The 9606-nt window shown below is 33.3% G+C and overlaps 1 protein-coding gene across 1 annotated transcript in view; it reads left to right on the top strand.

The window, feature by feature from the left end:
- The first annotated feature begins 1592 nt into the window (after positions 1-1592).
- LOC120768422 overlaps positions 1593-9606 on the top strand; it is a 40979-nt gene continuing 32965 nt past the window's right edge. Inside the window, exons 1-2 of the mRNA XM_040095103.1 lie at positions 1593-1763; positions 3169-3252. The gene's annotated coding sequence lies outside the window, so the exon portion shown is untranslated. The remainder of the gene's footprint in view (positions 1764-3168; positions 3253-9606) is intronic.

Raw genomic sequence — 9606 nt, 5'->3', positions numbered from 1 at the left:
TTTTGTTATTTTTGTAAGTTCAAATTTTATCAGATTTAAATCAATGTAAAATCTTAAACTGTTAGCTCATTACCCGGACTTTTAATCGTTTTCATTTCTTTCCGGGATTTTATTAACCTGTTGAGGACGGGTATAAACATACATATGTCTCTACGCTTAGTCATTAAATCTTTCAGGTTAATTGTGCGATGTAAGTTCCTAGTTATACTAGGAAAAATTGTTGCAAACCGTTAATGTAAGCACTTGAACTTTATGATATTATTTTATGGACTCATCAATATTTCGAATGAAAGATTTTTTCTTTTCACAGCGCTCAGCTATTTTTAATTAAAAAGTACAACATTAAAGTTTTTAAAATTTCCTCCACTTTGTTGTTGCAAAAGTTGTGGTATTTAGACCGCACAGTAAATACTAATGAGTATGCGTCTGATACACAGTCAGAATATTACAATCATGTTGTTTGGAGTTTATCTGAAGGAGCGCTGATAAACTTCAATTGGTATGCGCGCTATGAATAACACTGAGACATAGGCGCCGCATACTCGCGTCGAAGGCAAGCCAAGCGCCAACGTGCAAATGGAGCGGCAAAGTAACCAAAAAATACTTCCGTAAAAGAAATATTAATTTTTCGTTTCACACTCATTTTAATTTCACACTTTTCTATGTTTGCGCTGATATTACGCGCTTGATTGGCATGATTGAAAATTCGTCTCCCAGCTGATAACGGCTGGGAAAAATGCCAAGCAACGTTTACGCTGGGTAAAAACAAACTACATATTTGCCAGAGCGCTGATTAATTTGCATTTTTTTTGCATACGCGAGTGTTAGTATCTGTCGCCGCCGGCACCAACACAAAACGCTTATCAAAAAACTTGTTCGACAACGCGATACAGCGGGGAAAACAGTTCCTGTGTTTACCCGTCAAAGAGCGCGCGATAACGCGAAGCGGCAATAGCACGAAGCAAAGATTGAGCGTGCGGGAGCGTCAGCACTGGCATGACACCTACAATAATGAATAATTAAAATGTTGCCGCTTGGTAAGCAGCAGCCGGTAGCGCTGCTCAATTAAGTTTAGTTTATAGTGACGCTCGATGGCTGTTGCCCTTCGCGCGTTGACGTGCGCATACTGACAGGTTCAACAGCGCATAACTCAGCGTGGCGCGCAAACTGAGACAGCGCGGAGCGACGCGCTCTCTTGCAGACAAACGCGTTTTCACCAAGCGATCTGGCGCTCATAAGCGCAAACGCGCAAAGTTGCAATTCGCCGTCGTAAGCGACAGCGCTACACTTGCGCGCGCGTCATTGCCAGCAGCGACGCATACTGCGCGCGCGCCGGTATCTTTGCCGTGCGTCGATCGCGATTACAGTTTGACACAGTAAAAATGGCAAATAAAAATAAAAACAATACAAAAGCAATCACAACAACATAATGGCAATCGGCAGATAAGTAGCTGAAAACGCCTAAGAGACGAAAAGCAGCAAAACAAGTATGAACAACAAAAAAATTGGCAGCAAGCAAGCGACGGACGTTTTGCCTCAAATACAACGAACCTGCTTTAAGCGAAACTTAGTTGCCTGTTAAACGGCCACAAGCGCGGTTCGCGGGTCAATACAAAAAAAATAAAAATAAAAAATTTACTGAAAATTATAATTCAAAAAGTAAGCGAAACAGGAAAGACAATAACTGTCACATTAAAAGTGTAATGAAAAGGATTTTTTGTGAACTTATTCAGAAAACGAATTTGAAAAAAAAAATTTTAAAGGTAAAAATTACAAAAAATAAAAAATTCTAAAAAAATAAATTTTCGAGTTAATAATTACAAACAATAAGCAATTTTCAAAAATTAAATTTTAAAATTAATAATTAAAAAAAAAAATAAACTACGAAAGTTAAAATTGTAGTTTTGCAAAATAAGAAAACATGGTTTCGAAAAAATATTTTGAAAGTGAAAAAAAATTAATAGACCTGTTAACAAAGAAACAAAACCCTAAATAAGTGTTTGTGTACAAAAAGTACCAAAATATTTATAAAGTATTGACTACAGTTTAAAAATCTTAATTTTGAAAATTATTAAGCTTTCAAAACTTTTAAAGCTTAAACAAAATTTCAAAAAATAAGTTTAAAAGTGAAAAAGCGTGTAATAAGTTTCAATAATTGATAATATTGAAACAAAAAAATTTAGATTATAAAATATTTTATTTTTTTTTTTTGAAAAACCAAACAGTTTAAAATAAATTAATTGTGAAACAAGATATTAAGCGGTGACTGAAAAAATTAAACCTTGTTTGAGAGCAAAAAAAATAACAATAAAATTAAAAATTAAAACGTAGAATTTTTTTTCAAACATTTTTTTAATTCAAAAATTTTTAACAAACAATTTTTCGGAAAACATTTAAATTAAAAAAAAAATTGAAAGTTCGCAAATTTTAAAATGAAAATTTAAAGTTCGCAAATTTTAAAACAAAAATTTTTCGAAAAAGTTTCGAAATTTTTTCCAAAACATTTAAAATTAAAAAAAGTTTTGAAAATTCGAAAAGTTTTAAACTACTTCTTGAAAAAAGTCGGTATATTTAAAATCAAACAAAAAGCATAATTTTTCTATAAATGAAGTTTTTTTTCAAAAAGTTTAAAAATTTTTTTAACACATTCTTGAAAATAATTTTGAGCCTGAAAATGTTTTGTTAAAAACAGCTGAAAAAATTTTGTAATACAAAACAATATAGAAAATGATTTAATATGTATTAAAAAAAATTTGAAAATTTTTAAAACAACTACTTTTCGAAATATGTGAAAAGTTTTTAAAAACTTAAAAAAAATAATTTTTCCATAAAAGGAATTTTAAGAAAATTTCAAAATTTTTTAAAGCATTTTTGAAAATAATTTTGAAAACTTTTTCGAAACAATTTTGAACCTGAAAATATTAGTTTTAGAAACGTAGAAAAATATTACGAAACAATCATATAAAATTATAAAATGTTTTAAAAATTCGAAAATTTTAAAACAACTTTCTTTTCGAAAAAAATGAAATAATTTTAAAATCTATAAAAATTTATAGTTTTTCTTAAATGGGAATTAAAAAGAACTTCAAGATTTTTTAAAATAATTTTGAAAACTTTTTCGAAACAATTTTTTAATAAACCTGTAAATATTTTTCTAAAAAAACACAGCATAACATAACAAAACAATATAGTGTCTTCACGCGCAAGCAGCATTTGACGCGGCCTTCAAAAGACAGCTCACCCAACTAAAGGGTAAGCAAAATCTAATTACTTTATAATCAAAATTAGCTAAAGATAAGCTGCGTATGTTAGAGATAAGACGGATATTATAGACATACAAATTTAAGTGATAAGATTTCGATAAGTTTTACAGCGCGAAACGGTAGTCATGTACAGTCTTGATGGGGACAGTGCAACTGCACACTCACTTGAACTTCTTGAACTTCTACATATGTATTTGAATAACAGTTTGTGTAGGCAACCATCTTCGACCGTTTGGTTACTTAGCCGACAAGGTGTACGCATCAGCTGAATGCCATTTGTATGAATGGCAAATTTCGTGCTGTACTCTAGGCAATAAAACGATTTAGGCAAAAAAACGCCAAACACAAAAACAAATGTGTAGTTCATAATCGTATATTGCTTAACGAACTCGTAATTTATATGAGCATCACATGATTGGCGAAAAATCTTTGCACTCATTTAGTCACGGAAATATTTAATTTTACGATAAAGTTGTAAAAAATGTATTTATTATTGTTTTTGTGATTTTTATGTCTGAAAAAGCAAATAAAAAATCGTTATAGAATTGTGAAATTTTTGCAATCTTTCGGGGCAAATTTCGAAATGTCCCAAAGCAAAGAAATATCGTAAATTAAAACGTGCCAAATGTGCTATGAGCTATTTAATGTTAACGAAATCGAGATATTCCATCTTTAACCCTTAAAAATTCAGCCACCCGCCACTCTTTCCGATAACTTGCATTTGGTTACAGATTTCCATCTGTTCTGAGCTATTCCTTCAAATTGCATATTTAACTTCCTTATGTTCATTCCTAGCGGTAACAGTGTTGTATCCGCCTCAATTTTGTCTAGAAAGGCTTCTGACTTGAACAACTTGTCTGCTTTTTCGTTATCGAAAATATATTTTTCACCGGGAACTCAAATTATGCACAAGTGGAGTTGAACAGTCAGTGAACTTAAGGCTTTCATACCTTTGTTGATCATATTGTATTTACCTTTAGCGACGGCAAGGCTAGCAATGCCGGCTGGCTATCTGTATATGAGTTAAATTTGGTAGACGGATGGAGAAAGGGATATCAGGATCAGCAGAGTATATCTCAACCTCTACTCCGCTATCCTTTTTTGATCCCTCGGTTTGGATTAACATAGTATTCAAGAATTGGTCTAATGATGCCTAGGTTAGGTTTTAAAACCCAGTTTTAGTTCGATCCCTGATATTTTGTCGCTTTGGACAGAGAAATTCTAGTACCAACTAATGATGGAAGATGAATTGAGCTATATTGGTTTTATTAGTGAATAAATAATTAATTCCGCCTTACTAGTATTAACTTATCGCCCATTGTTTACGGTCCGTTTTTTTAGGATTAAACTTCATACAGCTCTTTCTATGACCTAATCGATTGCGGATGGAAACAGACCTAAAACCATTAACAGTGCATCGTCTGCACATGCTACTGCTTTAACTCCTCATCCATTGAGTTGAAGCATTATTCGTTCCCTACCTACCTACCTATGCCAAACTTCGTGAAGCTTTATCTTGCAACTGTGTAGAATTGGTAACAGACCAGATTCTTTTCCACCACAGCTGCCTAATGTCGCTTAAATCGGAGTAACCGGCTGAAGGCTGGGCATTCGTATAGATAATGTTCCTGCGTTTTTCAATACTCCTCGCATTCCCTGCATTCCACCGAATAAATTTTTCCTATTTTATGAAGTTAGAATCTTTAGAATAGTTGCCCTCTGATGACCCCTACAATGCTGCTAAGCTCCCTATGAGCTTTTTTTTTTTTGATCTGTCCAACATCAACACTACCCCAAAGTAACTATGTGGTATGCCCTGCGTGGCTAGTGTTCCAATACCTAAGGAATTTCTCTAGGGTCCACTGCTTCGAACAACTCTTGAAGGCCGAACAACCCTTGAAGGCTGAATGGCCTAGACATATGAATAACAACTTGATTCCGACTGCTTATTTTGTATGGCAGCTATATTCCGATATCGATTCCGACAAATGAACAGCTTTGTCAAATCGATATCTCCAATACCGAGGAACTAGTTTATGTATAGTATATACGGACATACAGATTAATGGACTGGCAGACAGGCAAACATGACAAAATCGACTCAGCTTGTGATGCTGATCATTTATATATATTTTTTTAGTCCCTCCGAGGTTTCCTACTGAGTACTACTCACTTTCTAGACATAAAAAATAAAAATAATTATTTAATATAAAATTTAAACAGCAATAATATTAAAATATATTGTTTGCAATATATAATAGTCTTATTTATATTTAATGCATATTCAGAAATCTGTGCTTATTTGCATTCTTTTATTACTTAAAAAGTTTCCAGTTGAAATAAAAAGCACTGTCAGCCATCCATATAAAAAAGATACAAGAAAGATAGAAAAATATGAGTATATAAATTATTAAAAACCAGTTTTTTAACAAAAAAGAAATAAATATTAATTGAAAATATTTTTCTTTACTTTTTTTTAAATTGTTTTTAAGTTGTAGAATCTTCTGTTTTATTTAAAAATATGTATATTAAATAAAGAAAGACAATAACTTGCCGAATTTAATTTTTTGGTGTACTTTGCTTGAAATATTTCTTCCGATTTCACCGCTTGCAGATCACTAAAAAACCCTTCTCTAGGGAACCTTTGTCCACCCTGGTAACACTTTCGCATTTCTTCAGGGTGACATTCCATATTTCTCGTCTTAAGACGTATGTTGATATCATTATCTGCATAGAGGCCCCGCTTTTTTAATAGTATTTGGTTTTCCATGTAATTTTTCACGGTCTCCCAGTTTACCGCGTTTTGAAGTGTTCAGGAGACCGTCGAAAGTGTGGAGCTCTGTCAGCGTATGCACTTGACAACCGTGTGATTAGCGTTTTGTTGTTAATGTAAATGCATAATTATGAAGAGTTGACAGAAGAAACCCGGGTCAGTTCCGGCTATGGTACGTTGACCCAACCCACGTCGGAACGGTAAGAAAGAGCCGACTTTTCGGCTTTTCCCATTTTATATACATAGAAATTGTCTAATTATCTGTGACCGAATAATATCTGCTTAGCATAAGTAATAATCCATTTCCTGTTTCTATTTTTGATTAGCTTGGTCGTCCATCGACCTTGGTGTCTCTGTTCTATTTCCTCTTTTGTGGCGATGTCATTTATTCCTTGTTTTTTCAATGTCCTTGTTTTCCTTTTTTCAAATATTAGTAAGCTAATTGTTTGATGGTTTCCATATTACCGATAGAACTTCTACTGAAACTATACGATAGGGCGATACTGTTCTCAGTGCAGCTGTGCAAAACAAAATCCTTTTCTAGAGGCTTCAGTCGACTATAATTTTTCAATTAGTCTGCCCATAACATTAGAAACTTCTGTTTTTCTTGATCCGGTTCTTTGATGTTGGTCAACAGCCCGCTAAGTGTGAAAGTTAGACGCCTTTTTCATAACGAGTTGGATTTGTGCCCAGTGGATAAGCTTAGAGTATAATCTTACAACCAAATAATTGACAACCTTTTGTGTTCTTAGAGTCTCCGTTTCTGTCCTCATATCTATTATTATAAGAATATGCTCCTTTGTTGACAATACCAGCTAGGTTTTTTCTGTGGTAGTGCAGTGACTTCCCAAGTCAAGCCATATTTGCGCTCTAATCATCACCTGGCTTAACTTTCTGTGTACATCTTCGGTATCTCGGGCAGTGATTATCGCGGCGCTATCGTCTGCATAGCTCACTAGGTATGTATCGTCGGGGGTGTTGGAGGATTAATCCACCAAACTGGCCTTTTTAGGGGTCTGTGCTGAGAATTGATACCTGTAAAGCTCCTGACGGGACTTTGTCAGAGATTTTATACAGCAAGATTCTGTCTTTCAAGTGGCAGCTCCTCACCATTAGAATGTACATAGGTATCGAGATCAAGACTTTTTATGGTTTTTATGGTGTTTATTTGGCGAGATATCTTCACGAAATTTGGCATAGATATCGTCTGCATAGCTCACTAGGTACGCATCGTCGGGCAAGTTCGAGGTTTAATATACCAAACTGACCATCCAGAGGTCTGGGCCCTGAATTGACCCTTGCCTCCTTGATCTCTCCTGACGTTATCTGCAAGTGTCATGGTTCTTTAGAAGTTTTATGCAGCAAGATTCTGTCTTTCAAGTAGTAGCTCCTCAGTATTAGGCTGAAATTCGAGGGTATCAGAATCGAGTTCTTGTATAAAAAACGTGTATATCTGACAGGCATCTTCACAAAATTTGCCAAAAATTATTATAAGAAGCGTCGGTACAATTTCTGAAATAGCTGCCAAGCAAATTGATCGGTCAAACTCAAGTCCTTGTATTAAAAGCTTTTTTATTTCAAAAGTTATCGTCACAAAATTTGGTATAGATTATTATCTCAGATATAGCTACTATTTCCGAAAATATTGTTCAGATCGGAACACTATAGCATACAGCTGCCATAGAAACTGATCGGTCAAACTCAAGCCCTTATATGGAAAGCTTTTTTATTTCAAAAGTTATCATCACGAAATTCGGTATAAATTATTTTTTCAGAAATTTATACTATCTTCGAAAATATTGTTCCGATCGCGACACCATAGCATATAGCTGCCCTACAAATTGATCGGTCAAACTCAAGTCCTTATATAGAAAGCTTTTTTATTTCAAAAGCTATCGTCACGAAATTTGTCATAAATTATTACCTCTGATATGACTACAATTTTCGAAAATATTGTTCAGATTGGAACACCATAGTATATAGCTGCCATTGAAACTGATCGGTCAAACTCAAGTCCTTACATAGATAGCTTTTTTATTTCAAAAGCTATCGTCACGAAATTCGGTACAGATTATTTTTTGAGATATTGCTGCTATCACCAAAAATATTGCTCAGATCGAAATACTATAGCATATAGCTGTCACATATATTGACCGTTTAAATGCAAGATAAATATCGTTTTTTACTCTTTTAGGCATTAAAATATGCAGCTGTAAAGGGTACTATGTCAATATATATTTTATTTATTTTATTATTCAGAGATTTTCGAAGATTTTATTTAATTAAATAAATTTTAATTAATTTTAATTCAGAAATTTTCGTAAGAACGCACCCATTTAAAATTAAGCATCATAGCAATGATAATTTGAAACAATACCTGACAAGAGCTCATTCTGCGATTTTTTACCTAATAAAAAAATCAATTTTGGGGTTATTTCTCGAAAATTACACCAAAGAAAAAAGATTAATAAAATTGATTGATTGACAGTAATTACCAGCCAATTTCGCATTAGAAGGAAATTACAAGCTTATCTGCTGATCGCCTACATATTTCCAAAACATAGCCTTAGAATTTTCAAACTTTGACTTCACGGAACTTTGACTTACGGAAGTTATTTTCAAAATAAGCACACACACACACATTACGCTAAACAAAACTGCGAAAAACAACCAAAACCCAAAATCACGGATGTGTTTTAAGCCACTACATATTGTATGTATGTATGTATAGTGTGTTGCCCGCTTCCTATTTCATTTTCAATTTTTGATATCTCCACTCAAAGATCAACAACAGCAAGTAATGGTCGACAATTAACAAGCTAGAAATCATAGTTTAAGCCGCCGCAAGACAAACAATCAAAATAAACAATTTATGTTATTACTGTTGTTGTTGTTATGTGTTCAGTAATAAATTCGACAACAAAAGTAATCAAAAAGAGATGAAGAGCTGCAAGTTTTTTTTGGGGTTTTTTGAGTGCCGGCAAATTCCGAGCAAGTTGCATAACTTGACGACAACAGCAACTAAAGGCATGTTTGTATATACATATGTTTATATATCATACGTACATATATAAGTAATTAAAAGTATGTGCCCAAAAGTCACAAATACCGACTACATAACTCAAAAGTAAACAAACCAAATCATCCCAAAACAATCGAAAATGATTTGTGGACTATTTTATAATTTCGACTTTGTCACTGTTTTATTGGCGGCCTTTTATTTATATACTTTTATTTTCTGTTTTATTTTTTTTTTTTATTTGTTGTGTTTGGTAATTTATAAGTGTGTGCATAATTTAATGCTATTACGGCTGGCTTACTTGCCGAGTTATTGCCAGCTGATTAATTAGTGGACTTAACACAGCTGACGGGCGATGCATACCTGTATCGATAGTAAAGCGTTGCACAGTGGGCTGAAGATGAGCAAATATGCTCATAAAATAAAAGTTGGAATGAAAATTTACAAAAACAACACAAATAAATTGAGTTTAATATAATTATTATTATCAAAATAATAAATAAAATTCATACAACAAAAAAAGCCAAAAAAATATACAAAAATACCAGACC

The sequence above is a fragment of the Bactrocera tryoni genome, chromosome 2 (assembly GCF_016617805.1).
Source record: "Bactrocera tryoni isolate S06 chromosome 2, CSIRO_BtryS06_freeze2, whole genome shotgun sequence".
NCBI lineage: Eukaryota > Metazoa > Arthropoda > Insecta > Diptera > Tephritidae > Bactrocera > Bactrocera tryoni.
This window is presented reverse-complemented; position numbering and strand designations above follow the sequence as displayed.